Below are 6489 nucleotides of genomic sequence, written 5' to 3'. Positions count from 1 at the left end.
TCTTTGAATCATTTCAATAGCGAGCTAGCTAAGCTTGTAAAGCACCGTTGTGTCTGCGATTTTACCTATTCGCCTTCAGAAATAACGAAGTGGTGCTATAAGCTAGAATGTTATATAAACAAAAAAAAATAAGAAGTCAATATAAATGGCGAAATAATTTACTTGATTGACATAAACAGATCCTTACTTTTTGTCAAAATTTAAAAGAAATGCTTAGATAAACCTTTAATTTTTTACTAGTATGTAAGAACTAGAACGCTAACACTTTTTCTGCCATACATTCGTGTAGTACCTAGAAATATATTTTCCTATCTGCTTCGATAGTAAATAAACATCTGAAGCATCCGCAAACGTCTGCTCGCTAAATATAAATCTTCGTGCAAAGGTTTTCCAAAGGAAATTAGTTTTAACTCCACACGCATCTATGTGTGCCTTAGTATTTATTATGTTTGTAGGTTTGCGTATAAAATTCCAATAATAGTGTGTTAGATAAGGGTACTCTTTTATTCAATATATCGATGAACCTTCTCATTTGACATATATTGCGGCTGAGTGCCTAAAACATTCAGCCGTAACAAAACCGTCTACCTACTAGCTGAAACGTCATTAATAATTCGTTGAATCAGAAATCACATCACAAGAAACCTATTGAAACTGATAGTCAATAGCGGCGGCAAAGTGCTGGTGTTTTAAGGTTCGGAGCCGACGCAAACAAAGCCAGCACTGCCTGACGCACAGACACGCGCCGCCCCACCCACTCCCGCGCTACCCGAACTATCTTACCCCACACACCTTCAATCATTCAACCCCGTCCGATCGACACTAGATAATATGTGAGAACAAAGACGAAGCCACATTTCATTCATCCCTTTACATACACAATGTCACCGCACCCAGCATACCTATCTACGTGACGAACACGTCTGCGCGCACAGAAGCATAACGATCCCAATTTCTGAAATGAATCCTTTGACGAGATAACCTCAACAATTAATTAGGGTGTAGATAGAGACCTTACTGAATGGTATGTGGACGGGGACGGAACATGATCTTCATAAAATTTACATTTTCCGAAGAATCGCCGCCAATTAGGTTAACGGCACAGCGCTGTTCGCCCTCCCGGCGCGCTGACGACGCGGTACACGGCCACTTCACATCTCTATTTACATATTATTTACTCGTCAGACGACTTCGCTCCCTCCTTGTGTCGCCATGTGAGCTGTAATTACTCCCTCATTGACAAATCCGAGCGACATTACCGAATACTCTACAATGATATTAGCGTTAATTACAGCAGTCTTACTTAGTTGTATGTTGCGCGTACAACACGTCGTTTTATATAATTATAATGATGTCATCTACGTCGTTTGGAGTTTATATAAGCACCTTTGTTAGACTTGGCAGACTACAAACAGACCATAACATTACTTGCTGAGGTTGTAAGAAATGTTAAGTGAAGAGTTGTTAGGGTCTACCTAGGCATGTTAATGTGTTTCGAATTACCTTTGTTACTTTTAGTTGCTAACTAAATTAAGGTCAACATTTTTATTGTAGCTATTTCGGATAAACAAACAACTAGACAAGATCTATCTTGAACTTTTAACTTCTTAGGTACTGTTTTCGTTCGTTAAATTTAACAAAATAAGTGTTTCCAGAGAGAAGGACACTCAGAACTTTTAACAAATGTTATTTCGTCATACGTCCATAAAAAATGTAGCTTCCTACTCTGACACTTGCTACTTCATGTAAATTGGTCAGTTTAAAAACTTTTTGTGTAAATTGGTCAAATGGCTTTACTTTCCGAAAGTTTAGCATAAAATAAGGGTTTGCCAAGTAGGTTGGCAGCTCAATGAAGACATTGCCGCTGGCGGAGCTCGTCATATCATTTACATCCACAATGTCTCGGCTTATTGTGTTCTTTGAGAGGAACAGCACACATACGCTTGCAGACGAACAAGATATTCTAATAGCATTAATAATTCATAGGTTGAAAAAAAAACAAGAATATTAATACATACTAATGTGTACCTTTGACTACATACACATTGTGAGGTCACGTCAGTAAGCGGAGAGCCGTGAGCGTGTTTCAATCATCTGTAGATTACTGACGTTCGATGTCTTCATGTACCGATATGATAAATGTCTCAGATGACACCTGCCGCAACAATACCTGCTACGAGCAGACAGGTCGAGTGCTACGAACCTATATATTGCTACAAATATGACGTGTAGCCTATTATGTCTATCGATATTAAAACCGCTACGACCGTGCTACGGCTACGGCATCTTTCATGTTTACTAATAACGAAATGCCTATGTTATGTTCTGCTTTAAACTCGCTTTGACTTTAATGGTAAACAAAATGTCAAAGAAATTCTTGATGTTGACACAAGCTTCATTAAAATGGACAAACACGTACCGTATCATTTTGCAATATGTTTAAAAACACACAGGAATTATTTTACGTATTTGCTGTATATATTTGTCTACTTGTTTAATGACAACCCACACATTTTGTCGTATTTCAATTATTTTATTTCATTACACATTACTTAGATATAGGTACATACATTTATATACAGAGTTAATATTTTTATTAAAGTACTCAAATAGTACTATTTAAAAAAGGGAAACATGGCTTAAACCACAAATCGCTTCACACTCTATCAGTTGAAAGTGAGTAATAATAAAAAATAAGGAACATCTGAAATGTAATCTTGAAAGTTTAGAGCTCATGGGACGCATCGATTTTCGCCGACTTTTGTATGAAAAGCTTTCATAAGGTAAAGTGAAATCCCCGAAGCACCTGAACACATTCATGCGAAAGACGAAACTTTTTGTATAAGTACCAACCACATACCAATGATATGAATGCACTCCTAATTAATTAATTACAGAACTCATAAGTATCCGAGGTTGTTTTTATCAAAGCTGTTGCTTTTAAACCCCAATATGTAGGAGCGCTGTCAAAGGCTATATTTTTAAGAGCAATTCAATATTGCAATTGTTTTTTGTTAAAACCTGTAACTAATACACAGCTTTGCGTTTGTCTCTGTCGATACGGATTTAGAACAGGATTTTCTGAGATTTTAAAAAAGAATAAAAAAACAGCAGGAATAACCAATCAAATGTTCTAGAACGGCTTGAGTTGAAAATTTTTGATTTGACAGTTCTGCAATTAAATTAACAAATATTATTTCTTAGTGATCTTCTTAATCATAATAATTTTTACAGTAGTTTAGTAGTTATTTGACTACTTACACGTGGGGCGTTTAAGCAGCGAGTTGCGTGATACGTATAATTGAATTGAAACCCACATCAAGTGGTATTATTGTGGGGACACGGAACAGGCCAATTTATCGGAGCGCACGCACCTGCTCCGATGCCATCGACCATCGACAATACAACATACGATGTCTGTCGCGGTCGCCGCTGACACTTACCGCTGTTACTCAACTTAAAGCAGCTGCTATGCTACATAAAGCAGTTTTTGTGTTAAGAATTTTATGAAGCGAGTAGATTCACGCGCGAAGCTCCCGTGACCGTGAGAATACTAAGATACAATATAGCTTAATTTACTGGTATTTCGATAGTAACTGTTTTGAGGATATTATCTTTGAATGAAACAACGGGGTCCGAAACTAGTCGGGAGATCCCAATAAATAAGCGTGAGAAAACCATTGCATAATTTAAATCACCTGTTAAAAATGTAGCTTTGCATCGATGCAAGAGTTTTAAAAATCGTTGCTTTAGAAGCGGTGTTTCGGCAGCCATAAAAGCTGTTAAACCTTGAAATTATAACTGACTAGAATATCCATAACAAAACCTTCGAAATTATAATTTAAATATAAATTCGAAATATCCTACATCAAACCATTTAATAAAGCGTCATAATAAAGCCCGAGTTTCAATTGATATCGTAACGTTTCTTTATTGGTCGAAGTGAAACAAGAAGCAGCCCGGCAGGTGGATAAAAATGACTCACGACGGCAATAAACACATGAAATCGTAAAGCAGCAGAACATTATACATATTAAAAAGGCATTTGGCGTTCCAAGTCAGGTCCGTGTAAATTCGGCGCGGCTAAGGATAATTTAATTCCTCCATTCATGGAGGTGCGAATTTGCAAGTGCGTATCGGAGGGCGCGCCGCCCCGCCCCCCTCGCCCCCGCGCCCGAGCCCTCAGCGCCCGCGACCCTCGCGATGACGTCAACGGCCCACCGCGCACCACCCGATTATAAATATAGCCACGCCACAGGTTTCGGCCCTTATAGCATTCAGTGTTCTCGTATTAGAAAGACTAAAATTTTATTTTTATTCCTTTTTCTTCGGTATAAGTAATTCATTTATTTAAATTTCGTCCTCGCAGCACCCAGCTGTAGAGATTTCGCAGGATTGTCTATTGCCCTCGCTTCATTGAATACACTGAAGAAGTATAAGCAACATTTGGACTACAAATAATGTTATTACCCTTATTTGTTCCTGTGTTTCGTAGGAAATACTAATCATGAAATTGAATAATTTGATTTACCTTTCCGGAACCTTCGGTAAATGTTCCTTTGAAATATCTCTTTCCGCTGTGACCCTCTCGCCTTTACAAATTCTCAGTACAAGTCCGTGCCCTATAATATTAGTGTTATTCAATTAGTTTGTTTAAAGAGGAACACGTCCGATTGCAGCTACTTTTGGAACAATTCGAACCAACATCACGGCTAATGAAGTTAACACGGACTTGAAAACTACTCTCGAACTAAATGTTAAAGAGAACGTCGAAATGTCTCTATTTTTAGTCTATTAAATAATTCTCTAAATTTTAAGGAGATAGCCGTGATGCGAACCCGACACCTCTGTTCAGTGTCATGGTATATTACACCATGTCCATAAAACTGCTATTAAATAAGTCGAAGGCAATCACATAATGTAAATAATAATAAAGTATAATGAAGCTTATTGTACTGCGTTCACTAAATACCATCGCAGATAAATAAATATAATAAATACATAGTAGCTATTTACGATTAACATAAAAAATAGATCAGTGAGATCTGAATGTACATTGTTGGATTATTCATTGTCAGGCGCGGCCCAAGTAATTGTTGTGTAACTATTAGCGTTGATGGATAGACATTTCACTGAAATGAATTGTATTTGTACCTTAACCCAGCATTAATTTCGTATTCATTATAATGGTAACAAGAACAGCCTTAAGATACATTTCAAAATGTAGGTGTAAGGCAATACTAATCAAGGTATTAAAGATAAACGTCAAGCCTAAAATACTCATCATCAAACGTTATTTGTGTTAAACAGACGCCGTTTATTCGTTGAAACCTTTATACATAAAATCTAATTGTATTATTCAACGGCAGCACACAGGCAACGACTGAAAATTATAAAACAACACAAAATACCGCCCCGAGCACAACCTGAACTAATTTCTTAGTTGAAAAAATTTTAGAGCAACAATTATGTAAGTTATTATTTTTACATGTTCGAAAAATCCGTTTTAAATATACAGGTACAGTTCTCGAATATTGTATTCGTAGGCGTTTAGTAATCAGCTGGGGCGTGTGACATTTAAAACCTACGCGTCACCAGTAGCACGTGGCTCCAATTTACAAACGTTCACATCCCGCCGCGCGATGTATGCACTCCGGCTTCGGCCGAGTGTCATGTCACTTTGCAACCGACATTCCTCACACAACTATCGTTTTGATCTTTTACCTCGAAATATGCCAGCTGTATCGGCTACATTTAAAAAGGGAAAAAGACTCAGAAGCTGGATTTTTGACTCGTGTATACTGATTCGGAAATAGTATTTTACTTTTTCAATTTCTCCACCAGTACTATTTCAAGTTCTGATTAAGTAGTTTACAGAAGCTGAATTTTGTCATTGATAAAAAGCTGAATATTTAGAAGTAATTTTAAGGCAAATCTTTCTACATAAAAATGAAAAAAAAGAAGGAACCTAAAATGTAAATGCCTGCCTCATAAATAAACCCTCGCCTAAAATTAGCTAAATAATCACACGACATGCATATTAAAACATTTCAAATCTTCATAACAAGAATAATTATACAAACAAGAATAATAAATAAGTTATAAATTTGTTAGGTAGCAGCGCGACAAATATTACTTAAAACTTTGTTGAAAGTAATTGAATATACTCCGCGGCTCGCGAATGAGATTCAGTCAAAACGCGTTACAATGAGCGATAGTCAGCGATCAGTTACGCTGTTTGTAATTCATTACGGGTTCTTTAATATTACTTTGCGGTTCTCTTCAGTCAACCTTACAAATAAGATTAAGGAAAAAGTTTCATACTGAAAGTCGCCGGAGAACAGACGCGAAAGCCGCACTTAGACCACAGTTAATTTGTTTTTATTGTAAAACTTTCCACATTTTCAGTATCCTCAACGGTAATGTCGGCGGTATGTTGTGTCGGGTCTACATCACTGCCATGTGAATCCTATTACTTCAGCGCGGATA

Source organism: Trichoplusia ni, chromosome 10, assembly GCF_003590095.1.
Source record: "Trichoplusia ni isolate ovarian cell line Hi5 chromosome 10, tn1, whole genome shotgun sequence".
Lineage (NCBI taxonomy): Eukaryota > Metazoa > Arthropoda > Insecta > Lepidoptera > Noctuidae > Trichoplusia > Trichoplusia ni.
Note: the sequence above shows the minus strand (reverse complement) of the source record.